Source organism: Falco peregrinus, chromosome 6 (genome assembly GCF_023634155.1).
Source record: "Falco peregrinus isolate bFalPer1 chromosome 6, bFalPer1.pri, whole genome shotgun sequence".
In the NCBI taxonomy this organism is placed as follows: Eukaryota; Metazoa; Chordata; class Aves; order Falconiformes; family Falconidae; genus Falco; species Falco peregrinus.
In genome coordinates, this window is record NC_073726.1 from 30955976 (window position 1) to 30983391 (window position 27416).

General features: G+C 49.3%; 1 protein-coding gene across 3 annotated transcripts in view; it reads right to left on the reverse strand.

The window, feature by feature from the left end:
* PLXNA4 (plexin A4) overlaps positions 1–27051 on the reverse strand; it is a 456052-nt gene extending 429001 nt beyond the window's left edge. The window contains exon 1 of one of the 3 annotated variants that reach the window (XM_005236707.3): positions 26807–27046. The gene's annotated coding sequence lies outside the window, so the exon portion shown is untranslated. Of the gene's footprint in view, positions 1–25408; positions 25587–26806 lie in introns of those variants that run through there. The other 2 variants (XM_027785664.2, XM_027785666.2) reach the window with 2 other exon arrangements.
* Between the last annotated feature and the right edge of the window lie 365 nt (positions 27052–27416).

The window sequence follows — 27416 nt, forward strand, 5'->3', positions numbered from 1 at the left end:
AAGCTCCTTGACAAGTGCTGACTGCACAACCTTTGTTGCTGGTGGCCAGGCTGAGCTACATGAGTCTTTCCTCCCTCCATCCTTCTTTAACATCCAGATCAGAATTTCACAAAACTGTTCTTGATTTTAAGGACACAAGCCAAACCCCAGTACTCTTGCAGCCCAGTGTCCTATCACCTGTCTCAGAGTGACTTTGCTGAAATCAGAGGTGTAACTAGCTGAGCAAAGGTGACAGTCAGCCCTGCACAAGTAGGAGGCAAGGAAAAATAAATAAAAAAAAATATCACTTTTTATAGATCCCAGCAGGAAGGAAGATGTAGCAGTGACACAGGTCTGGATTTGCAGCTTTTTCAAATCTGTGTAATCCTGCTAACACCAGTGGAACTGAAAAATTTACTTAAAGAAATAATTAAGAGAATAAATCCTGTCTTCTTTTGACCTGTAGACTGATTAGATCTGATAGTGGAAAGGGTAAGCCTGGGCTTGTAGAGCATCCACCACTTTTGTGCCACCCCAAATATTTCAGGATCCTCACAGTAGCCAGAATTTCAAAGCTGTTGTATGATCACCTTCACCTCCCACTGCCCTCCCTACTGCAGCAGCCACAGGCATTAGATAGATGACGGACAAAGGTCACTTCACATTTACTTTAGGTGTGTTTACCTAGTTCTCCTTTGCCTTTCTGGTCAAGCAAATATTTAATAAAACCAAGCTTATACTGCAGAGTTTGCAAGACTGTCTCGCGAGCAGAGGAGGATTCACTCTGCAGGGATACACAGGCTGGCCATGCAGGCTTTTAATAACCTTTATTATGATAGATAGAGCAGCGATGGGATGAGCTTTTCCCACACAACCATTCCTCTTTCTGGAGGGGCCACCCTTGAGAGACCAAAAGAAGAGGGAAGCTGTCCAAGTCCTCTGTTCAGAAACATCACATGGCAACCCTGAACATTGGCTCCTGTCACTTAGGAGTTATGATCCATATTTCTAACACACTGACTTGATTGGGTACTAGACAGATCTAGGAAGAAATTATTCTTTTCAAGTACTAAAAAGATACCTGTTTTACCCCTGTATCTCACTCCTCTTAGCCTTGCAGAGCCAGCATAGCTGTAGGACAGGGAAATGGGAACTGCCATGACCCAGAGACAGAAGAGGTAACAAACAACCCCTCTTCTGCAAGAGAGCCCTCTGCCTAAATGTCATCACAACACCCAAGAGCAGAGTTGCACTAAAATAAGTGGCCAACACGGCGTAAGAGGAGATACACTCCAGGTGTGGAGTCTGAGGCCCAAACAGGTGAGAATTGTGATTGACTTTGAGGTGCAACTGTCACTCATAGAGGAAGAAGAAGGTGAGAGGAACCTTCCTCCAGGCAAAGACAGCAAATTTGGTCTGGAAACCAGAGAGACCTTAGTGAGAAACTCAAGGAAGGCTGGGTGAGGAATCCCTTTTGCAGCAGATAAGGGTGCTTCAAAAATAGTGAACTTCAGGGGTTAAGATGTTCACCTGCAGAGGAAAGAGCATCAACAGTCTGCCAGCACTGACAGCCACCAGGTAAGCACAGAAACAGCCTTTTGGGACAAAGCAGGGAAAGCGGGAGCCTGGGGCTATCTTGCCTTCTTCCATCAGCCATCTGAGTGACCCTAGGAGCAGGATTTTTCTCTTTACATTGTTGGCGCTCATGCCTTCTCTCCCATCTGCTCATGTTGGTTGCCCTGTACCCTCTGTCCTGGAGTCTCAGTCAGTACTTGAGCCTCTAATGGCTATAATTTATAATTTAGCTTAATTAATAACAGCAGAAAGCAGAGACAGGGAGGACCGGTTGTTTAGCCTGCAGAATAGAGCAGGGTTTGTACTAACCCCTTAGAGGATGCACCAAGGAGAAGGGGGTTATGCACATCTTTTTATTACCCATGTCTGGAGAGCAAAAATCATAGCAGCTGGGAAGACATAATACAGCACCATGGACATACCCAGTCTCTTAGGCTGCCCAGTTTACAAAAGTGTAATTATAAGAAAAAAAAAAGCAAATAAACAGAAGGCCACAGCAAGCAGGCAGTGAGGTCTGGGCTTAGGCTCTGAGCTGGGCATTTCTAAAATAAACCCAAACCGCCTTCCCACAATGATGAGGCTCTCTTGCTTTTTTTCCTCCCCAGAGACGTGGCCAGCATCGATGCCCTAAGTCACCATGTAGGGCTCCTGTGTGAGATCAGAGAGTCCCTCTACATGGCTCCTGCCACAACAGCCTCATCCCCAGAACATTCAAGGTCCCTGGGAAGGTCACACATCCTCTACAGCCCCAGGGATCTGTAGGGAAAGACCTTTTGGTGGAAAGCAACTGGTTTTTTCTCCCTCTATCAGGAACAGCTGTCCCTGCTCTGCTGGACCTTTTACATACAGTGGTGCTACTGAGGAGATGCCACGGGCCATAACAATACCAAGCTTTTCCTTGAGACTGGATCTCCTGGGTGAGTCAATTCATTGTCCCACAGCATAAAACACCCAAGAAACTGCCTACCTCCTTCTCTGACCATGGTTTGGCTGTGGTGCTACACAACCTTCATGAAATGCAGCAAACCTAAAGATAGATATCATTCTTTTCTTCAGAACTGGAGCTACACCAGATTTGAACAGTCTGGACATGAAAATGAAGCAGAGGAAGCCTCCTTGCAAATCCAGTTGTTTCAGACAGGGCTCCATCCATGGTCAGGGGAAGGTCTCAGAGTCAGCTCCCACACAAGGTCTCACATGACTCTCTTAGCTGTGGAACTAGTGTCTCAACTCTGACTTGCAAATAAAATATTCCCCATAAGACCCCTTGAACTCACACAGTTTGGTTTAAGGACTGGTTCCCTCCTTGAAGGATAGCACATTATGATGCTACCCTATGGTGTGGTTACTTTTTTACTGTTATTGACCATTTCCAGCAAAGGTTAGAAACCCCCGAGTTAGAGGATGCAGCTTGGTTCTGCTCAGGGATCCCCAGGACACAATCCTAAGACTCTGAAACTTGCAATCCTATGATAGACAGACAGAGTCCTGGACAAGAAAAGTTTGGATGCAAAAAAGCCTAAGAGGAAGAAACTTTCCTAACTTCTTTTAACTCAGTTGGTGGCTGTTATTAGATGGGACAGCTAGGGAATGCTGAATACATCCTCAAAATGCAGCAGGTTTCAAGGGGACAAAGTCAAGAAGGATGCACTATGGCTGAGGAAGTAGGAGTAAATCAGCAGTAAAGAGGACACAAAGGACTGGCCTGTCAACGGAGAGGGAAGGAAGAACCTAGGAGAAAGCATAGAGGAAGAGAGGAAAGAGAGCAGAGGCATTCAGTTTTGACTGACAATCTCACAATAGCCATGGTCACATCCCTGTACCAGAGACTGGCACAGACCCACCCCACTGCAGCGACATCTCCTGAACGGAACATGTCACTGGGTGAACATGGGAAACAACAGCATCTCTCCATTTGGCTCACACACACAACCCTCCTGCCACCACAGGTGACAGAGATTCATATCAGCAGGTCCCCTGCCACAGCCACATGTTGACAGCAGGGACACTGCAAGGTCAGTGACAAGAGGAATCAGGCATGAAAGCCTGGCTGCAAAAGGCCATGGAAGCAAACCTGCCCTGGGTCCAGCTCCAGCCAGGGCCTCAGAGCAGAGGTACATATTAAAACCCAGAACATGCCCAAATGTGCTGAAACAGAGTGGGAGGGGGAGAAAAGCCACCACATCCTCCTGGGCAGTGGCTCTGACACCACCCCAGAGACGCTGTGGCTGGTGGGATGGGCTCAGTGAGTTTGCCACCATGCAGCACCTGGCTAACAGGAAGCCAACAGCACAGTCCGGGTGGTTAATGAAGCCCAGCATTAATCAGGCAGCACGCTCCTCTGTTTACTTTTGCTCCACTCGGGCATGGCTATTCATTTCCCGGGATGCGGGAGGCTGTGCAGAGATGCTGATGAGGCAGACTCCCAGTGACAGAGCCAGCACAGAGCAATTCAGCACCAAGTGCAGCTACACAATCCCTTTAATCTCAGCTAAAGTTGTTTTTTTTCCTCCTGGCTTCCTTTAATAAACCCCGATTACCATGGATAGAAGCTTTTCTTTGGCATTTGACATGGTAAGAAAACTCACACAGGGACATTGTCAACAGCTCCCACAACAAAGACCAGCTTCTAATTTCAGCTAAATCTTTTCTTCCCTGAACTTGCAACCTGTCCAGCACCTGATGGAAACTGAAGGCAAGTCTCTCTTTGAGGGCATCCTGCATCAGAGCATCTTTTCTTTGGACCTCACTGCAACAAACAGATCCCCACACAAGCTGCAGGTTGTCCCAGATAAAGAGATTAATTTTGGGAGTGGTTTGTTTGCCAGGCACTTAAGGTAAGGTGGGACAGCATGGCCTTCCCTCACCACACAGGTTATTCTACTCAAGCACTCAGATTGTGCCCATCACCTTGTTACCTGTGCGTCTGCCAGCAGCGTATTAAATGATGGGATTAAAAATTGCCATGAGTGGGATTTTCTTTCTTTTTTCCAATTCCCCCACGTGATACAACTGCATGCGGATGGCGTTTCTGCCTGCATTTCAAACTCTGTTTCCTATCAACAAAAGCAGGTCAGAGCTGTGCTCCTTCAGGCTTGCAAAGGAGAGCAGAGAGGCTTGTAATGGTTTCTCAGTTCCTCCAGGAATTTTCTACACAGAAACTCAAATGAAAGGACACAAATATTCAGTGTCACAGAAACAAGAATGGAGTTTTGAGGTCACGGAAATAACCTAGAAATCCAGAGACCAGGGTTAAGCTCTTTTCTGGAGCAGATTTGGCTGTGAGTCTCCACAGCTGAGCACCACCCTCCACAATGCAGCTAACAGCGTTTCCCAGTCTGAAAGTATTCTGAGGATAGAGCTATTAAAATTATTCATTATTACAGTAACTGGGGAAATGTAAACCCCCAGACAAACTAACTATTGTAGCAAGAACACACAAGGTTTGCTTAAAAGTCAGTGACCATGTCACAACAGCACCTAACTTTGTTGACCCTACTTCAAGGAACATTTGTATGAGACCAGACAGGTCCAAAGCACTAGGAAAAGTGAATAAATGCCAAAACCCAGAGTGTCAGGTTGACTTCTGTTTCCAAGTCTTATTCTTGTCCCCAGCAAAGCCATCGTATACTCCTGGGACTGTTCTCCCCACTACAAAGTTTTTCTCTACTTTACCTCATTGAAGTGCAGCTCTCATGGGGTCAGCAGTGCCAAGTTCACCAAGACATTAAAATGGCATGGGATATCCCTTTGGCTGGTTTGAATCAGCTGTGTCCCCTCCCAGCCTCTTGTGCCCCTCCAGCCCTTTCGCTGGCAGGGCCAGAGAAGCTGAAAAGTCCTTGACTTAGTGCAAGCACTCTTTAGCAACAACTAAAACCATCAGTGTGTTGTCAACATTATTCTCATATGAAATCCAAACTACAGCACTGTACCAGCTACTAGGAACAAAATTAACACTATCTCAGCTGAAACCAGGACAGCACTTCACAGGTAAGGAGACCCTGATCAGCTCTAGACACGAAGAGGAACGAACACAGCCTCTGCCCCTAAAGGAATGATGAATATTGAAAAGAAAATGAACTGAGTTACATCCCAGCAGGTCTCCCCAGCTTGTATATCAATTACAGCATTTTAGGACAGCCTTGAGGAAAACAGCATTTCATTCCTCAGAAGTCAAGCTTATGCTCGCAAATTCCCTTTAAGGCTTCAGGGGCTCTGAAGAGTACCCAAATGAAGTCTTTAAATTTTCTGGACCTGTTCAGATGGGAGCCCTAAACCACCACTTTGATCCTCAAACAGCAAGGAAGGGGCTCTGACCCCAGCTTTCTCTGTGAGTCAGCAGGCAACTATTTTCTTGTTGGCCGAGGCTGTATAGCACAGTTTATGTTGCATTGAATGCCAGTGGGTGGATGTTTCCCCCTGCTTTGCAATCTTGGGAAGATCTGCGAGACACAAGTCCTCTCTCTCTCAGGCTGAAGCCTGGTAATTAGCACTGTATAAATCCATGAAGAGCCAATTCTCGTAAGACAGAGAGACCATGCTTCAGCTGCCTCCCAAAAGCCTGGCAGAGATAGTAACTCTGTATTTGCAGTGACTTTGTGATCGCTAGCTATTTTGCTCTTGAGATCTACATGAGATGCCAGCAAGGATGAAACATGGGACTTGAGGAAAAAACAAAACCTTTAGACCTTGATCTACTGGTTGTTGGAGCACCGAGATCTATATTTGGAGGTAGGGAAACCACTTGCAAAGAAGCCAGGAGAGGATCTCCTGGCTTCAGTCTGAGATTTCACTACATATTCAAAAGGCAGCTGGAGCAGAGCAGCCCGAGAGACATGAGGTAAAAGCAACAGAACTGGGAAAATCAGAGATACCAGGACGGGGAATAAGGTTTGGAAATAAAGCTTCAGAGGGATGTAGAGCTGGTGGATTTGCTACACAGGACCAGGCTACCTGCAAACCAGGTGAGCTTCAGTTACCAGTGGCCAGTACTTAACAGTTCAGAGAGCGTGGGACATTCTCCCACGTGAAGAGTGTGCAACCGGCCAGCTGATGTGGTTAAGGCAGAGCACAGCTGTGTACTCACAGAGACCCGAGATCCTCTAAAGTAAGGACCATCAATCCTGCAACTATACTAAACTTTACAGTCAGAAACAGGCTGAACGTGCAGCAGGAGTAGGAACATAAAGAAAACACTGTTAACAATACTGTATTGCTGGGAGGGAAGTGTCAGATAGAGGTGTGATGAACTTCTCTTCAGTGATGCAGGGTTTGCAGCAGAGGCAAGAACGGTCTCCCTTTATGCTTTATTCAGCATAAAATTTCCTCCTTTCATTTATGGCAGGTGTCCAACCCATTTTGGAGGAGCAACCACTAGCTATGGATGGGGCCAGTGAAAAGATCTGACACAGCAAATCATTCATCTTCAGCTTCCCATGTGAGTGGCTAAAGAGAGCAGATGAGTGAGTACAGTCCCATAAAACAGGGCTGGCTGGACCATCTCTAATCTTAGCCAGATCTCAAGTCCAACACACATATTATCACTATCGGGAAGGAGTAGTGCTGACTGGCATTCGCTTTCCCAAACCTGAAGGAAAGCTTCAGTTTGCTGCAACCATTAGCAATATTTTTATAGTGACATCTGTACTGGAGATTAAAGGGAAAAAGTAAATAAGACAACTCCTTGTTTCATTTTCTCTGTACTGACTAATTCTGACCAAATTCCTAAATGCTCCTGGGTGGGTTTTTATGCACCTATGAACCTCCTGGGCAGACACATGCCATTTATTTTATCACTTTTACGTGACAGCTCTTTCACAAACTGGCCTCTGTCTTTCATTCCTTGAGCAGCTCAGATGAGGGAGAGTCTTTTTCCAGGTTTCTTTAACACCTAGGGCAATTAGGTCCCAGTCTAGTTAGCTGATAACTTGCACGTTAGCTGAAGTGATCTATTTCTGCTAACTCTATGGGCTCAAAAAGATATCTTTAAAAGATGTTAGAAGGCCAGCAAGTCCATACTTTTGCCCCAACATTCACCAGCCCCAAATTCCAGACATCTTCTGCAGATATGAGATTGCTACAGAGCACAATCTCTTCTCTACAAATGAAACAATACAGCACCAAATAAATAATTTTAGAACAATACCAGTCTACTCCATGCTTTATTTGGCTTTCCCTTACAAATTAATAAAAACTGCATTAAAAATGTTTATAACTTAACCATTCTGGCTTAAAAGTACTTTTTGTCAAGTTCAAAACAAAGCTGGGCTCAGTGCAGCTGCTATGTTCAGAGTGAGATTCCCCCGTGAGAAAAAATACTCAAGCTCAGACCAGAGATGTCCTCTTCAGAGCGTTTTGGCTAAAACCTTCTGTCCCCACTTGACTTGAATTTTTTTAAACAGGGTGAAGGGCAGTTGAGATGCCACGTGGTCCAAAAGGCAAATGAAGGGACAGGACTCTGATGGAGAGCCCATGCTTGCGCTAGCAGAGGCATCCAGCTGAGGCAATTTCCAGCTCAGCAGCACTAGGGGGATTGACTCTCCTTACTGTGCCAACAGCTGTAACAGGGCAGTGTGCATGCAGCCCTGACAAGCAGCAGCTTTGCAAGCACTTGCGGGGCAGGGGGACAGTCTGACAACTCTCCCACCACAGTCCCATGATATCCCATTTTACAGACAACATAGGAACACAACAGGTACTTTCAGCAAAGAATCAGCAGCAAAACTCAACCCCTCCTTAAAAAAAAAACAAACACACACACAAAAACCCACAAACCAAAAACCCCAACCCTTACTGAACTATTACTAACCTGCTATTACTTTTCTTTTCCAGTGACACTTCCACCACAAAGCAGAGGACGAGCCCAGTACTGCCAACACACAGAAAGGCCAACGGGAAGTTATTCTTAGAGCCCTGCTCAGCTGTTGCTGCAGGATAACTAGTTCCAAATCATGCTTGACAGTCTCAAGATACTGCTGAGCTAGACAGGACACCTATGGCCCAGATCCGATACAGACAAAAGACAGAATTGTGCTAATATGGGTAAGAAGATAATCACACACTATGTTTGTTAACAAGAAGAATAGAACTGATGTTGTATACACACAGAGAGGCTGTGTTTGCAAGGAGATACACAAATTTATCCTGTACAGCATACAGATGCATTTATTTTTGCACAAAATTACACAATTCCTGTACTCCCAGTGCAGAGCAGTGTGTGCATGCATAATTACACCAAGCATTAGCAGCAACACCTATAGCTCAGGTTCTCTGACATGTTCTGTGCTAAGACTTGGTTTTAAGGTCCTCATTATTCTGACAGACCTGAACCACTCTGAGGACGATTTCCTCAGCTCGGTGTCTGCCTCAGGCTAACATCACCACAGGAAGTTGCATTCAGAATGGCTTGGACAATTCTGAGAACTAAATTAGGAGAAAAGTTTTTGCAAATTATTGATTTTAATATTTTTTTGTCTGTGTTTGACCCTTGGTTATATTCTTTCCACTGTCTTACTGAAAAACTTCTGTGCTTTGGAGCAGGTAGTAAAAATTGTGAGGGTCCTCCCCTACTATCATGGGGATCTTCCGTCTACACCTGAAAGTCCTTCTGAATTTGACTAAGTTACACCATCTAATAACATGCACATTGCAGATAAAGATTTTGCCTTTTCCACTGTTCCCAGGATGGATCAGGCAGCACTTGGGCTATCACCACAGAAGAAGTAAAACATGCTCAACATCAGGGATGAAGGGACTAAGCAGTTTTTCCCCATGCTTATTTTCTGTGTCAGCTGGAGGCTGCTGTGGTGCTAAGCACTGCTGAGGAAAACTCTTCTGGGCTCCCTAACGGACTTAGGCTGCAGCTCAGCTTAATTAACCCAACTGGAAAACAAAAGAGGAGAATACTCTGGCACAAGGAAGAGAAGGCTGGGAAGTAGAGGAGAAAGAGAAAACTGGGCAGAGACAGTTTAGGAAAAGGGATACAAGCAGAGACTGGGAAATGTGGGCAGATTGTAGACTTGCAGGCTCTGTAACCACTGAAACATCCCCTCCTCATGGATAGAGCATTAATCCCACAGCTCCTGAGTCTCCCAGTTCCCCCAAGATGGGCTTCCTCCAGCCACTGACAAATTTGAAGTTCAAATCAATTACATAAGGTTAAAGTTCTGCAGGCACATTTCCATTTTTACCTTACCCAAGAGCTTAGAAAAAGCATATAAAACAAAACAACAGCAAAAAAAAATGCTGCTGCAGAAAGGAAAAGAAGGGGGGAAAAAAGAGGTAGTTGCTGAACGATTGCAGACTCACCCAGCATCTTCCTTAACCCTCCTGTGTATGCTGAGAATAAATTGAAACATGCCCCCCCCCCCCCCCCCAGAACAGGGGGCACTGCTACCCCTTTTTAATTCCTTCTCAACAGCAATCTTGAATGTCACATCTGGAACAAGTTACCAAATTATGAGGCTGAATAGAATCAGGTGCAGCAGCCCTTATTTGCAGACTATTCCTACACATGGGAGAATGGGGTGAAGCAGAGTGTGATGACCTGAGGTTGCTCTTACTTTGTTGTCCTACTATAGCTCACACCAGCACATCACACCTTGTCCTGAAGGGCCATTCCAACTCCCCCCAGTAAAATACACAAGGGCAACCTGTGCTGTAATCAAGATGTGCCTACGCAGAGCACATCCCCACCTCCAGAAGCTTCAGTCTAGAAACACCTCAGGGAGACAGAGGTCCAGGAAAGTGAAGACTTGGCCAAGGTCACACTGATACAGCTCATGTGTTTAATCCTCAGCTCAGTGCCACAGCAACAAGGCAATTATTCTGCAGAGCCGTGCATGCAGCACCAGGAAAACCTCCTTTATAGCTGACTCCCTCTATTATCATCTCCTTTGGTGCATGTTTTAGGAACACACACCCTAATGGCTCTGGAGTGGTAAATTCCCATCAGTCTTAAACCCATCCACTCGGCAGCACTTTGCCAGCATCAGCAGAATAGGTGCATTATATACCCGAGTGTCATTGTTGAGACTACTTTAAATAGTGCAGTGGTCACTGTGTTCAGCTGTGTGTCTGCATGGATGCGTCCATGGCGTCCTGCAATGATACAGCACAGAGTCCTGCTGCTGGCAGCCAGCCTTCAGAGCCAGAGAGAGGAAGGGAGGAGGTATCTGCTCCGGCTACTCCGTTGCAAAAGCTTTCTGCAATTTATACATGCATTTCCCCACACTGACAAACCTCAAGAGGAGGCACTGTCAGGCTACCATCAGCAATGGCACTTTATAAACAGCTTGCTGCTGCTGCAAAGCACACCTGCAAAAGGCAAAATCTCTCCTTCTCCTTATGTAAATATCATCCTTAGGCCAGACGTTTAGACAGGGATGGAAGCTGCAGGTATTCTGCACTTTGTAGGATCTGACCCTTCATTTGCACAAACACATGCCTCATGCTATCAACAAATCACCCTAGAGCAGCCACAAGGAGGGTGATGCAATTGTTTTAGCTATTTGCACAGCTTCATCATTACAGATCCATCATCACAAAGCATTAGCTGTCTTAGGAGCATTGTTACAGAGAAAACCTAGCATCAGAAACGGGCATATGAGCCCGTTCAGTCTGCAAAAGATAGTCTATGTGTTTGCAATAACCACTGGTTTCAGATCTGGGTAGTGCTACCCAGAAGAAAGTTACTTGTTTGCTTAGAGTCAGCTGCAAGCAAAATGTCACTCCAAACTCTAATTTAATCCAGATCCAAGCACCATCTGCTTTGTTCCTCTCTGCTCACACAGTCTAGAGGCACCTGTGTCTGAGATGAAGGACGTTTTTAACGTGGGAGCGTGGGAAAGCCATCTCTGTTCATAAAATCCTGCTCATCAGAAATGGAGACCTTGATAAGACAGGTTGCAAGACCTGAAGAAACACTACAGAACAGGTACACAGGTGCTGAAAGAGTAAAAGCCACAGAGGACTGTTTTCCACATGCACTCCAGCCCCACCAGCTGCATTGCAGAAGGCAAGCCTGCCCTCATTTTCCCACTGCCTCCATCACTTCAGCCATCCCTCTCTCCGAAACAGGACTTGTGGCTCTCTCCCCTCACCCTGCAGGATCCCACAGCTGCATTTTGAGTGTTGCACAAGTCTCAAAGACCATAAAAAGCACATAAGCCTGTGCCCATGCACCCCTGCCCTTTGCGGGTGTATTCACAACAGTTTTGACATGAGGTAGGAGCATCCTGGTGAGGCCACATCTGGAGTTCTGGGTCCGGTGCTGGGCTGCCCGGTTCCAGAGAGACAGGGAACTTCTGGAGAGGAGCCAGCAAAGTCTACAGAGATGATGAGGGGACTGGAGCATCTCCCTGATGACGAGAGGCTGAGGGAGCTGGGCCCGTTTTGTCCGGAGAGGAGAAGACTGAGAGGGCACCTTATGGGTGTATCTACAACCATCTCAAGGGCGAGTGTCAGGAGGACGGGGCCAGGCCCTTGTCAGGGGTGCCCAGCGACAGGGCATGGGGCAACGGGCACAAGCTGCAGCACAGGGAGCCCCACCTGAACAGGAGGGAGAACTTCTTTACCGTGAGGGTGCCAGAGCAGGGGAACAGGCTGCCCAGAGAGGCTGTGGGGTCTCCTGCTCTGGGGACATTCAGAACCCCCTGGACGTGACTGTGTGCAGCCCGCTCTGGGAGAGCTGCTTCAGCAGGGGCTGGGCTGGGGGGGCTCCAGGGGTCCCTCCCAACCCCACCATTCTGTGATTCTGTGGTCCCTCCTGCTCATGGAGAGCATTGTCTGTGCTCCAGCCCCCAGGGGCCTTGGGTGAGGGGCTGGAAAACACAGTCCATGGTCCTGGCTCCCATGCAGCTGGGACATGCAGCTTGGGGCCAGCCAGGGAGCCTTGGGTGGCTGCAGATGGATTTTAAGGACACAAGGCATCCACTTGAGACAGCAGGCTGGGCTGAAATTTGCCCTTGCTTCAAAAGTTTAAACCTGTAAATCTTTTGCTTTGACTAGAGGAAATAGGCAGGGGAGAGAAGAAGGGAAGTTTGAGTTGTTGGTGGTGGCGTTCGTCTGAATGCAGCATTGCTTTGTACTAGGTGTTGTTGAGTTTGTCAGGACAGAACCTGGAGAACCTATCCAGGTGTCACTTCTGGACTTCTTTTTTTTTTTTGTTCTTTATTTAGTAAAACGACAGCATAGTGATAAGTAGAAGTAGGGACTTCTCCAAAAGCAGCGAGCCTGTCTAGCAACTCCTTTTGCCACACTGACCCTTGCTAAGTCAGTCTTAGCAAACCCACTCAGGAAACAGGATTTGCCACGTGGACCAAACCATGCTGCAGCAAGTCCATAGTCATGGCTCAATACTGTGGGCACATCGAACACCAAGCTGTCCTCTGTCTCTGCAGTAAATAGGAAATCCCCATCAGCTGCCTGCAGAAGGGAGCCCACAGCCCATAGCTGTGGTCCTGCCAGACGCCCAAGTGTCAAGATAAAAACTGTAGCGGCATACACAGGTGTAAAAATGCTATAGCAATTTGATGGGTTATTAATAACAAGATATTTCTCCTCTGTGGCCATCTGCGTCCCATACACCCCCACAAATCCGGCACTTTCCTCTTCCAGCTACAATCCTCTCCCCCTCATTCAGGGCAAATAATTCCCTTTTTTTCCTTGCCTTCAAACCATGCACGAAGGTAGCGCTCAACAGGCGGTTTCTCTGGTACAGTCCATGCAGACTAACATTGTGCCAAGCACCGTGAACTCAGAATAGAGGTTTTTCTACCAAGGTGCCAGAAATAATACAAATAAACTCTTCTTCTCTCCCTGGCTTTATATCCACAGCTCCCACACATCACTACCAGCGGGGCTTTAAAACTAAAACAGACTGGGCCTACGTGGCTTGAATTTATTCTGGAAATTTATCTCTTCTTGCTGAAAGCTCTGTGTTTGCTTGATCTTCCTGCCTTCCAAGTCCTACAAGTGCCACATGTTGCACAGCTGGATTCCTGACAGAGAAAGAAAATAGGATGGAACAGAGAACAGATTTTAAATATACACACACACACACACACACATATATACACATATACGAAATGCAGTGGCTGAGGTTTTCAAAAGTCTCCTGTGAACTTCAGCAAAGTAGCTTCAGATATCTCTAAGGGACCTAAATGCAGGAAACACACAGCTCTTGAGCTTCCAAAAATCTGCTCACTGCGGGCAGAAGAGGAAGGAAAAAGAAACAGGCAGCTCCAAAGGACTTGCTGCTCTGAAGATGCTCGAGACCAGCTCTTGCAGAAAAGGATTTGCAGAAAAAGCTGTATTGGGGAAGGCTGGAGATAAGACAGCCAGGAGGAAGAAAGATAGATCTGTGTGGCAATAAGGGAGATGCTGACTACTTTTAATTCTCGAACTTGCTGGGGTGTGACTACTAAAATAATAATGTGTTTGGCCAGCTCAGGGAGAATTTGATCACCCTCAGCAGCCATAATGGGAATATCCCTGGGGTCCAGCACAGCTAATGGTCCCACACAGACATGGGCAGCAACATCCACTTCCAGTGTGCCAAGCCAACTATAAAGCAAGAAAAGCTAAGGGGAAGAAAGCCTGTTCATCTTGAGCAGCTTAAAAAAAAAAAAAAAATCACACCGGAGGAGAAGATAAAGAAAATGTTATTTCCTGTGAAATGAAGTATTGCACTCTGTAACAGGAGGGGCAAAAAAATAAAAAACAAAGCAAGCTAGAGAATCAGTTCATAAATACAGGAGAAGGTCAGCTTCCTCCTCACCAATAACTTTGTCCCGCAGGAATCAAGCATGGTATTTGATGTAGGGCAGATATTTGATTCCTTCCTCTGCGTGGGAAGGCTGACACACATCCCACCCACCCCTCCGTCCACCTTCCCCACCACGTAACAGCATTGCCATGGGCTAGTTCAGTTCCCTTCTGCTGACCACCCTGCATCAGCAGCAACCAGTTTAAAATCCACTCCCTCTTAACACTGGGCTGAGGAAGGGATTATTTTTCCTGTGCCTGAGAATAAGCAGTTGCTATAAAACCTTCTGCCTCAGCCCAGCAACAACGAGACCTTGGAAGAGGCTAATTATGGGTGGCAAAGTAAGTCACCCACTGGCAGAGAGCAGTGGAGAAGAGGCAGGCGAGCACAAACCTGCAGCTGGAGACCTTTTTGCTTATTATAAAATAAAGCTGATTCTGCTACCTGTGTTACCAGGGAAGGAGAAACAAGACAGGAGAGAAGACAACCACCCCATGAAAACACTGCATGGAAGGGACCACATTTTTCCTCTTCCAGCTCACTGTTGCAAGACTAAGTAGCACAGCTTTCAAGCATCACACTGTAACTTCCATGTCCTTGTGCAGGTACAGCAAAGCCTCAAAATTATCCTCCCCACACATACGTACCCAGAAGGAGGGGAAGCAGAGCAGGAAAGAAGCCTGTATGGCCACATAAGAATGTTTCTGGGTAAAAGGAGGCTCAACACACCCTGTGCATCAACCAGTGGGAACCACGAAGATGTCTGTATGAGCACGAGTCCATGCATGACCAAGGGCTGAGAAAGCAGATTGTCACCAAGTTGCAATCTGCTGTGCTGCCTCACTTGAGTGCTCATGGCCAAGCTCCAGCTGAGCCACTTGGAGGGAGGACAAAACCTTCATCCTCTGCCCCTGGCAGCCCTTCAGTGACCTTTCTGTGATCAGAAGAGCCTGGACCAGCACCTCCTGAACATTATTAAAGCGACTGAGCTCACAGGAAGCCACATTTCCAGATGCAAAGGTTTGTCCAGGATTACACCATTTATTCCCAGTTCTGCAGTGGAACAAAACCTCAGACATTTTCTTCCTTTCCCCCTTCTCCTTACAAGCTAGAAAAAAATCCCTCTCCCACCAGTGTCTGATCAAGGGGTTTTGGAGGAAAAAAGAGAACTGTGCTTGTCCTAAATCCCTCCTAACTCTGGCTGTGCAGCAAGGCCACTCTTCCTTCATCGGTAATCTCATCCTGGACCTGCAAGACCTTTTCCTGAACTGTGAGAAAAATTGGCAACGAGCTGTGAAAAGTGAAGGGTGAAGAGATTGGCATTTTCTAACCACTTGTGTTTTGCATTTGTGTGTAGAAACGTGCATATAAATGTGTATTTTTATGTATATGTATAAAATATACACACACATATATATATGGATGCATGCATGTAGTTGTATTTAAAAGAAAAGGGACTGCAACTTCAACTACAAAATAATGAGAGAGCTGGGTATGCACAGGCAGAATGATGCAACCCAAATCTCTCTCTTACACTGTAGGACGATCAAGACTTCTCTGAAATGAATGCAAAAGAAGGGCACAAACAGCTGGAGAAAGGGTGATACATGTGAGAACTGTCTTTTCTCTGGCTCAGGCATAACAGAGAGAGAAAGTGTGTGTGTGTGTGTGTGTGTGTGTGTGTGTGTGTGTGTGTGAGCTGCAGATGAGTCAAAGTCTGAGGGCTGCCTTGTGTCAGCCATTGACTGTGTCAACCACAGCAGTTCCCGACAGCCTTTAATAACGCTGCTTACAGACTCCGGAGCAGGGCGGCACACAAGGGGGGAGGTGAACGTTTCTCTTGCAGGCTGGCACATAAACCATCCCACACGCTCTCCAAAATGTGGTACAGGCACCCACTGATGGCTCCATAATTGCAGCCCACACGGCGATGTGTTAATTCTAAGAGGTAACATAGGGCACAGCTGGGAGCGCAACCTTGGGTACATGGGAGTAGAAGGGGAGTCTCATGGCCAGGAGGATGTGGGGGCATGCTGGGGTCAGGTAGAGGTGGACCAGGTGGTGGCCTGGGGGGACCCATCCCTACCTCATTTCCCAGTGTGACGCCAGGTGCCTCCATGGATTCACACCCTAAACACACAGGTTTACACTGGGAAGCAATCAGGAGACAAGAAGTTATCTCTACTTCCATGCAGAACGGGTAAAACAGAGAAATATGTACAGACAAGCAGGTCACATCAAAAATACTCAAGCCCTGCTGTCTGCCTGCAGCTTGGTTCCCCAGCATGAAGGTGGAAAACAAGTCCTGATCAGGTCTCATGGATGCTGGAAAGCTCAGACTCGTGAAGATGTTAAAAATGCCCAGCGTAGTTCAGATTTAGAAAGCTTTGGGAAGAGCTTCGGAGCACATCATGTTCTGATTATTTACTTCTCCAAGCTAAGGAGAGACCTACTTCACACACCACCTCCTGGAGAGGCGGAAAAATCAGGCATGTAAAATAAGAAGGGAATGGAAATTGACTTGATAGTTCCTTCCCCTTCCTAATGGGGAATACTTACCTAATTATGCCCGCTTGCCACTTCCTTTTCCTGCTTTCTTTGAGATATTATGCAGAGAGAAATTTGTCCTAAAAGTTGTTACTTTCATTCAGAGGCATCCCTTTGAGCTGTTCATCTTGCTAAGGCAGGCAAAGGCAGCAACTCCATTATAAAGAAGGGAAAAACCCTCCTGAATGGCTCTGACAGGCACTGCCTTTAGCATCCAGCTCTTGCTACACATGGCTCACCTCTCTTGCCTCCCTTCTCTGTCCCTCACCCAGGCAGAGGGGTGCAGCTCCAAGGGTGCCTCATGCCTCCTGCCCTTGCTCAGCCAAGGTGAGCAGCTCCTGGCTTCTTGGAGCTACCGTGAAGGCCAGGCAGGGAAAGCCAGAGGCTGCAAAGATGCTCTGAGCCCAGCAGCCAAAATGACTCTGTCCTCAGCAGGCATTCGGAGAGAAATCTGAGACCTGATGGTCTCACAGCTGGTGGGATCCAAGGGGGCACCCCACAGCAGTCCCAAGTCCATGCCATCACTTGGATGACTTCTCTCCAAACGCGTCAGTGTCACAACCTCATATCCAAGCAGCTGGCTGCAGCTCAGGGTGGAGAAAAAAGGGTGGTAGAAGCAAACTATGACCCCTCCAGGCCCACACCAACATGGGTGACCCAACGAAAACAGAGCAAGCTTTCATTTGCCACCACCAGCTTCCTTCCTTTAGGGGAGGCCCCATTTAGTGCTACACTTCATTGCACCAGGAGTAGGGGAGGGATTGGCACACACAGGACATGCAGGAGCATCTCCCACCCCAACAGTGCTCCCAACTATCAATACAACAGAGGCAGGCTGGATGTGATCCTGCACTGACAGCTGAACTTGTGGGATGGGTTGCAAGGATTTCTGTCACAGTGACAGGTGAGCATTCAGCCCTCTAGACCCCCACAGTGGACCCCCCCCTCCACCCCTCCACCTCCAGCCTACACTTCCCAGGAATGTGCCTCCACCCCTCCCTGAGCCCTACTCTTGTACCTCAGGTGTTTTTTTCTCTTCTCTACAGGGAGCACAGCTTCCAAGAAGAAACATACAAAGCCCAAAGGGATTGACTTCAAGCAATGAAGCAGGCTTTGCAAAGGAAGGTGTTTTATTCCTGCTCGAGGGGGTGCTTTAAAGAGCCTTCTTTTGTTTCCTCAAAGGTTGGGAAGGCTGTTTCCCAGTCCTAGCTTGGCAGGCCGGGGAAGGTGGAGACTAGGAGGGATTCAGAGAACTTCAACGGTCACACTCTGCAAGCAACAGCAGAGATTTCCCTAGGCTCAAGTCTCCATATCCAGCATCCTGCGCTGGTCCAGCCATTCCTGCATCCTGCCCTGCCCCGCAGGGGCTCATCCCCTCAGGGCAGCCTCTGCACCGGCTGCACTGCCAGCTGAGCCCTGCACCTGCAGCAATTGTGCAGGACGTGCAAGGAGGGGCTGAGCCATCCCCCCTGCAACTACACCAGCCAGCCCTGAAACTTCATCTCCCAGCTCCTAATTCTGCATCAAGAAAAGCTGGGTTGCTTTCCTTTTTCCCCCCCTTTTTTCTTTCTCACCCCTCCACCCCCACCCCACCCCCAGGCATTTTCCTGAGAGTCCTTCAGAGCTAGGAGGGGAAGAAGGAAGAACTGCGCAGCTAATCCCTGCTGCCAGCAAAGCCAAGCCCTCCCCTGCCCCAGCCAGAGTGGCAAAGCAGCCCTGTTCCTCCCAGTGCCTCTGAACGTCCCCCCCATCCTCCCAACCATTCACCTCCGGGTCCCACCAAGCCACCCCTCTGCAGTGGCTGAAGCACTTCAGGGCTGCCATGGTGTGAAGGGCAGCAGGGTGGAGGAAGGTTTCCTTGCAGAGCCACTTCTGCAGTGCTGCCAGCTTCGAGGGGAAGCCACGAACCTGGTGGCTGCAGGCAGGGGACCCACGCATCTAGCTTTGCATCCCTGCTGCACTGCCCAGCTGTGCATTCTCCAAACCTATGGATGCATCCAGAGAGCCTATAAATGCTGCAACTCTCAGCCAGAGCATTGCTCAGCACCCAGCCTACAGAAGATACTTGCTCCTACCCCCATCCCACCCCACGCATTCCTGGGGAGCAGGAGCCCCTGCAGCAGGCTTTGTCCACCCACGGCAGCTGGAAAGCAGTAGTTAGGGCAGGCAGAGCAATACCCTTAGCACCACTTGCTCTGCTTGGCATCTTGCAGGCTGAAGCCAGCCTTGGAGGGGCCTCCTCTGCACAGTCTGGCTGGGTGCCCAGCTGCAGGGGGGCTCAGCCTGGGCAGGAGCTCAGGACAGGAGTAGCAGAGGAGCTTCCCTGCCTCCCAGCATGGAGGGATGGGTTTGCAGAGAGTGGGGGGACTTCAGCAAACAACAAGGAGCAGCGCATGCAAAGAGATAAGAGAAGGTATTTACCAGGCAATCGCTACAAGGTCCTGTGAATATAGTATTTGTGATGGATGAACAGACATATTATTACAGAACTTAATGCAAACCCTTTGCACCAAATGGTGACATGCGATTACTAGTTTGGAAATAACTAAGCTCATTATAATGAAACGCTTCACTCGAATCCCCCTCCAAAGGATGGATCTGACGAAGGAAGGAACCTGTGACGGGAACATACTGGGGGATTTGTTTAACCAGATCAGCCTGCTGGGCCAGCACAGCACGGTTGCTTGCCTCTGGCATGGCTAAAGCCTGGATTGCTGGGAAGTGTTAACCCACCAGCCTGTGTGGACAGGGTGGGCAGTATCCCACACCCAGCTTTGGGCTCTTCTTGGCACAGCCCTGCGTTTAAAAGAAGAAAAGAAGCACCTTTCAATAATAAATAATAATGCTAACTATGTGTTTCTATAGCAACTCATCACCATAGCAGCTAGGCACAGGAGGAAAACTCAGAGCTCATCCTGCCGTCTTCAGGGTGAGGAGGCAATTGCCCTCATGGAGGTGGCTTCGGTGGTGGCAATGCTGGGACTTAAAGCAACAAGTCACCCTCCAGGTTGCCTCTGAGCACTGCCCACCCCAGGGTAGCTGTCTGGGAGGGGACTGGATGCTCTGGAGAGGTGGAGCCTGGGGTCTAAGGGGTGATGGGGGTATGCAGCCTCAAAAGCATTAGGCATCGAGGTCATTGCAATCCTCCAAATGAGTCCTGGGGCTCCAGAGTGGCTGGAAGGAAGGGGACTGTGGTAGGGGACGAACCCCCATCCCCCCAGGAACACACTGTGAAGGGTAGAGTACAAAGGGTGAGACGCCACCAAAAAGAGGGAATGCCCAAAATTAGCTGTGCAAATAGCACCCTGCCCCTAAACACATACACGTCCCAGGGTAACAGCTCACAAAACTCCATGTGTTGCTCTGCTGCTAGCAAGAACCAGAAATTTGCACCAAAACCCTGACAAACAAAAGGGGTTTCCCAAAAGAGCCCAGAAACTCATTTTTTTAAAGCTAGCAAGTCAAGCAGATGTGCTCATCCTAACTTGGGTGTGGGGCTTAGGGGTTCTCCCCCCCCCAAAAAAATTGCCCATTAAAGAAAAATCCAAGCAAAACCCTTTGATTAGCTCCACAACTGGTGTGGTTGTATTCCCAGCTCACCTCCTCTCCCTGGCAGGGATGTGATGACAGAGCCTTTTCCTCCAATGTAGAACATCCTCCTGTCCCTCACCACCTCTGAAAGCCTCTTCCCTGCCAGCAGAAGAAGGTGACACTGCCCAGGGACAGGATAGTGGCTGCCAGTGACCTCAGGCTGGTGAGTGAGTTCCCGATCGGAACCTCCTTATTTTTATCATCTTACTTTCAAAAAGTGAGTCATTTGTACAGGTCATTCGACTATTAGATGATAGTTAAAGGGGCAGTCACTTCTACAAGACCACCCCCGTTCGATAGATGGGGAAACAAGAAGCCAAGGGACTTGCTCAGGGCCATGGGGCAGCTTTCCAGCAAATCAAAGTCTCCCTTTGGCAGCCCAGAATAAGTTTCCCTAAACTAAAATAAAGCTGTGTTGCACACCAAGCACTTGCTATTCCATCAATAGGCAATTGTAACAGGATACACCTCCTTAGTCTCTAAATGAGTTTTCTTTCCAGCACTACATTATAGACAAATCCCCTGTCACAAAAAACAAATAAATCCCTTTTCACAATCAAATATGCTCTAACCAAGTCAAACAGGGCCACACGCACGTGCAGTGAATCTGCAAACCTTTTCCCAACTTCCCAGCATGATCATCTTCCCTTTGGGGTGGCGGAAAGGCAAAAAGGAAAGAAAAGAAAGACCATTTAATAGAAGAAATGAAGTGGCAATTCCCCAATTCAGCTGGGAATCAATATGTGGGCTCCTCGTGGTTTCTGTTTCAAAGGGGCTCTCACTGCCGAAGCCCAGAGTGACACCACGCCAGTGCTTGACTTATGAGTACTTCATCTCGGCAAGATATTTTTAATTTAAATCTTGCTGCAGTTGAGTACGAAGCCATCCAGGCTTTGATTTACTGCTAATCTGTCGCTCCGATTCCTATAACTCTAAACTCAAGTCACCAAACAGTTGTAACGCCAAGGCACTCACCAGCGAGGTTCTTCACGAGCATCGGGGGGCTGCTGGCAGCAAGTGCAAGTTCCTCGCTTCAGAGGAAACAACAAGTACATAAATATTAACCCTCTACATGCTCCCTGAGTCCAGCATCACTTCACTATTTCAAAGGAAAACAATACTAGGATTAAAAGAACCTCCTCCACCCTCACCTTTCCTCCCCCATGTAGGGTTTTATGCTCAAGGAGAAATAACAAGTGGGTTGGGGTGGCTCATTTTGCAAACATTTACATGCATTTGATGTAGCATTGGCTGCTAGGGCTCACCAGGCACCAAGATTTATTCCTCTGGCCCTTGCATGAGCTCGGAGGAGGGGGAAGTGTATGAGTATATATCATGCAAATGCCTGTAATGGAAACCTATTCCATATTACCTGCATTAGATACACACATTCGTCCCATCAGAAGGACAAGGCAAATTCAAGTGCCAGTCAGCTCCACTAAATTTATTGCCAATGGTTGGGTGGGAAGGCCCCAGCAGGCCATTGGTGTACGGATGAAATAGCAGGAAAGAAACCCAAGAGATTAGGCATGAAAGCCGAGAGAGATGGCAACATGAGGTCTCCCTTCTGAGTCACCAGTGCAAATCCAGCCACACTCAGCAGCAGGTGGTGTTTATTCCTATGCAAAAGAAGCCTGTGAATCTCAGCCGTTTGACTTTTGGGGTTGGAATTCTGTTTCTTGGCATGCAGTACTTAAAAAACACTGGAAAGCCTTCACAGCAGCAAAGCCTAGAGTAAAAGCAAGACAAGAGTGTCTGCAAATGACCTCTCTCTTTCTAGTGAAACCCACCCTGTGAGGTCAACGCCACCTGCTGATAAGCAGCATAGTGGGGATGGAGGTTTCAACCCCATCACTGCTCCCACTCAGGTCTTCAGGCTCTCCTACGGCCCAGAGAACTTGGTGTCTTCTATCAAACATTACTGAGATAGAAGCAGCTGGGAACATTGTACTTCAGCAAACAGGTGACTTCCTCCATGGCTCCAGGAATCACCTTTGAAGAGCACATGTCCCCAGCAAGGCTCATGTTAGCTGGCACACTAAGCTGACTGGGCTAGAGGTGTCTAAAATGAAATGACCATTGGGTTTCCAAACCAAAGAGTGCCTGTTCAAAACCTTCAGAGAACCTTTAAGGGCTCAGGGAAGGTTGGGTGTTTTGGGTTCTTTGCAAAGGAAAGGGTTGCAGAACAGATACCACACAACACCCGCTGCCGCTGCAGGAGATGCAGGGCAGAGGCTTGGCACCTCTTGGGTGGCTGCTTAGCACCTTACGAGGTGCAACCAAGTAAAGATGAGGCAAAATTAGCAAAGCACATGCACCAACAAAGAACAAAGAAAACCAGATAGTTCCGGTGGGATGAGTCAAAACAAAAACAACAGAGAGCAATGCCAGCTCCAAAACATCACCATGCACACTATCAGTATCACAGCACATTGCATTTTTGCAATGATCTCTCCATTCCCAAAGGTGATTAAAAGCATTTTGTAACTAATTTTAAAGATACAGGGACCAAGATTCATGATGGCACAGCTGTCCCCTGGCCAATTCAGTAATGCAATATGATATTTTCTCATTTTAAAGCACCCATCTGTCATTTGAACTTAAAAAATTTCAATCTTGCTTGGTCCTGTTCTGACCAAGCACTGTTCTTGGCTGTTCTTGAGCACAGGCTCAATGCTCTCATCTCCAAGTACCTCTTGGGGTTCAGTTTGCATTTCATGGCAGTGAGTGAGGATTCCCATCAACAAATGCAGACTAAGCCTTTTGCCTCCCTGTGCCTCGGTTTCCCAGTCTGCACCAGGGCAATGAGAATACTTTCTCACTGTTTTAAAATACTTCAGAATCTGAATGAAAAACATCTGAGGAACCCTATGTATTTATTCCTGTATTTTTTGTTGCAGGCCCCTTGAAAGCTCAAACCTAAGGAATATAAAGTGCTTTTCACCTGAACACAGTCATGCAGGGAAGCACGCTCATCACTGATACCCTGCAGTAAGTCAGTGGGTTGTCCAGACTTTGCAGGGACGGGAAGTCTCATTGCCTTGGGCGCCTGGAGCACACGGCGTCCATTAACTGAGTGTTGCAAGCAAGAAGGAAGGAGTAAGAAAGAGCCCTCTGAAGCCCTTTGTCACACTGGTGGGGACCAGAAAGGGCTTTTATTTGAGCATCAAGCAGTTTGAGGGCTTTACCATGGGAAGCAGTCATAATCCAAAATGCATCCCTAACCGGGGAGGGGAATTCACGGGCAGGGCATGAGACTTCTGAGTCTCAGAACTGCGGCTGCAAAGGGCTGACATTGGGCCTCAGTCTCAGCTACGTAGGACCTCACTTCAAGGGACTATTGTGAATAATAAATTACAAAGAGCTAAGTGACTCCCAGGACAGCATACCATTTTGCTTGAAAACACTTGTAGGCAATGCCAAGCCTCAAACTTGGGCAGTGCTAGCTCCAAAACTCAAAAGCCCTACCTCTAACACCCTCCCCACCTAGGATCCCAACACAGAGCACAAGCCTATCCTGGCAACATCATTCTCAGCTTTTTAGGAAGCTTTTCAGTGTTCCCTTCCAAACAAGAAATTAATTCCTAAACAGTGTTAACCCTCAGCACACCCAAGTATCGTAAGACCTTGCAAGGCTTTTCACCCTGGAGCATGTGAGCACGCAAATCAAACCCTGACCCTCCTGGAAGGAGGTAGGTTTTATTGCAGCCGCTCAACATCGAGGAAATTGGGAGACAGAGACAAAGCAATTCAGTAAAAGGCAAAATGATGCAACAAAAAAGGGGCTCCAGCATCCCTCCTCACCCTGCAAAAGTAGAGAAGTCAACACGAAACTGGCTCTGGCAACCCTCTGTCCCCTGGGATCTTGCTGCCAAAGGCGGTTTCTGCCCTCCCGGCAGCAGATCTCAGCTGCTTTCGTGGCTGTGCTGAGCCCTTTGCTTTGCCACATCCACAGGCTGTCTAGCACTCGGCTTGCTGCGGGTGCAGAGAGGGCTGCTGGCAGGTGAGTGAATGAGGAAAGGCTCGAATATTTCCCATCCCTGTGGAGAAGTTCAGCATCTCTCTGAGGATTTGCAATAGCACTCATCCCTCCACTAGCCAGGTGCAGGATTGCACGCTGAACAGATTTAACACCCATCTTCAGTGCCTACAAGGCAGTTACAATCATCAAGCCAAAGCTTCCCAACAGCACCGTGACTGATCATCAGCCTGTATTTTAAAACACACGTCTTGGACATAAACAGCACCTCGATCATGCGGCTGTCGTTTATTTTGCATCTTACTGATGTCGCCGAGTGCTGCACATTTAAGATGGGACAGAAAGGAAAAACCTTGGACTGGTCCTTTCAGGAAGGAGACACCCCCGTGGAGGATGGGTCTGAGCAGAAGAGGGAAGAAAATCCCAGGCTTTCGTGACAGCGCTGGGGTTGCATGTTTAAACCTGGCTGCACACGGAAAGCAGACACACATCTGTTGCACTGCTTGAAGCCCGGCTCTAGTGAAGGATCCCACACACAAACAAACAAACACACTTTCCGAGGCAATTAACCACAAACCAAATGCTGCTCTCATCCCCGAGACCTTAAGACAGTGGCTTAGCCAGGGGGAGGAAGCATCTAATCTCACAGAGGCACACGTTGTAATTAAAATCAGAGACGCGAAGGCAAAGCAACCCCGTGCTCCAGGAGTCCTACCCGCTCACGGATTTAACCGGCTTCTATAGACAAGACCCGGGTGAAACAGAGGACAGATAAAGAGAGTAAGTTAGCATGCTTCATGCCTTCCAAAATGTTTGTGCAGGACTGGTGCACGCTCAAGATAAGTCCCTAGAAGGCTGCGAGAGTTGCATCGGCTGTAAACCACCACCACCCCACCACCCCGCCCCGACACCGTCATTGTTCGCCCAGAATAAGAGCACCCCCCGGCAGCCCCGGGGGTCCCGGTCCAAACCTTCCCTCCCTGCGGGGCTCACTCCCGCGGCCCCGGGGAGCCGCAGCCCCCTTCGCTTTCCGCAGAACCTCGCAGCGCGGCATCGCATCTCAGAGGCAGCGGGAGCCTCGGACCGTCAGGTGCGCTCCCAGCGCCGTGGCGCGGCTGCCCAGCGGCGCGGCCGGAGCGCACGGCGGAGCGGGCGCGGGGGCAAGTTTGACGGGAGAGGAGCGCGGCCACACGCTTTCCACCTGGCCCCTTCCTGAAGGCGAACCCTGCAGATCCTAACCCGAATCCGGCACGGCGGAGACTGCGTCCCTTGCCAGTACGGGGAGCAGATGGGGCCCCGGGAGGAGGGTTTCCTCTGGGCTGGGTATGTAGCAGCCACATGCAGCCGCTACAAACCCAAACAGCACTTAGCCCTGCTGGGGCTGAGCAAGTGGGTTTGTTTATCTGGAAGGAACTCATCTGCTGCCGGAGTATTATATTTCCACCAAAACCATGTGCGGCTCGGTGTTTAGATCACTTCTCCCTGTCTACATAATTTAAGGGCATGTGTCTGATAAACGAAGAGCATCAATACGCAGGTTTCGGTTGCAGCACACACATGCACGGAGGGAGAGGGGTTTATCAGCGCTGACTTCGCAGCCGGGATTTGGGCAGTCAAACTCTCTTGCACCTTGCAGGAAGGGAAACGACGGGGGTGTCCCTTCTTCCTTCCCAGGTGTTCCCCGCCGGGGGAGGGGAGGCTGTCCCCATCCATCGCTCACCCGGGAAGTGTGAATCCTCCCCGGGAAAAGGGCTCTGCCTCCAGCCCTGTCCAGCTGCAGCCTCATCGGAAGCAGGAAAAGTTTGCAAATGCCTCCAGCCCCTCGCCCGAGAAGGCTCAGGGGCACCGAGGTGGGCAAAAATACCCCCCGAGGGGAGGAAAATCCGCAGCCGGGGAAGGTCGGGGGTGATTAGGGACGGGCTGCGACACTGGAGCTGCTGCCTCCGGGGAGAAAAGTTGAGCCTTGTACATTGGGAAAAAGCCATCGGGGACCCGGGGGTGGGGGGGGGGAACACTGGGCACGGCGTCCCCTCCGCGCTGGGGATGTGGAGGAGGGGGGATGCTGGGGTCCCCGCTGCGAACACCCCTAGCAGCCTCCCAAGCCGCCCCGGGAGGGGCGGAGGGGCCGTGCCCGGCCACCCCCGGCTCAGCCCGCTGCCGGCGGGGGTCCCTGCCCGCCAGCCCCGACCCCCTCCCCACCACCCGGGGGTGGGGAGAAGCGGCGGGGGGGAGCCTTCCAGGGGCCCCCCTCGGCTCCTGCCAGGTGTGGGGGGCAGGTACCGCTGCAGCCCCGCCGGCCCTCCCGGGGCATCCTCCGCGGCATCCTCCCACCAGCCCCCACTACCCGGGCCGGGCGAGGGGCTCCTTACCTGAGAAGGCTCCTCGCTTGCTTTGGGTGGGTTTGGATATATATGTGTATTTTTTTTCCTCCTCTCCTTTCCCCCCACTTCAGTCTTCAGAGCAGGCGCCGCATTGACACTGCAGATGGTCTCTGTGTGCGTGTGTGTGTGCGCGCGTGTGTGTGTGTCTCTCTCTCTCCAATCCCAAATACTCCACGGAGGCGGAACACGGAGCCCCTCTCTCTGCACTGGGCAAACCGCGTCTGGCTCGCCCAGAGCCGGGGGGGAGGGGGGGAGGGGGGGAAAGAAACGCAGCTCCACTTTTCACTCCCCCCCCAAATTACCCCTTCCCTCCCTCCCCCAGCCCTTCCCCCCTCCCCCCCCCCCCCCCCCCCCCCCGCCTCTAAATCAGCAGGGAGGGGGGGAGACAGGCAGCCGAGCTGGCAGGCTGGGTGCGGGCAGGGGATGCGCTACGGAGCCATGCCCGGCTCCGCGGCCGCGGCGCCGCTGCCTGCCCGCCGGGGAGGGCTCGCACTGCGGCTGTCTCGCCAGCCCTTCCTCCCTAGCCCTCCTCCCCAGTGGTGGCTGCCGTGCCGGCTTGGACACCCAGGCGCTTTTGCAAACACAGGCACACGCGCAG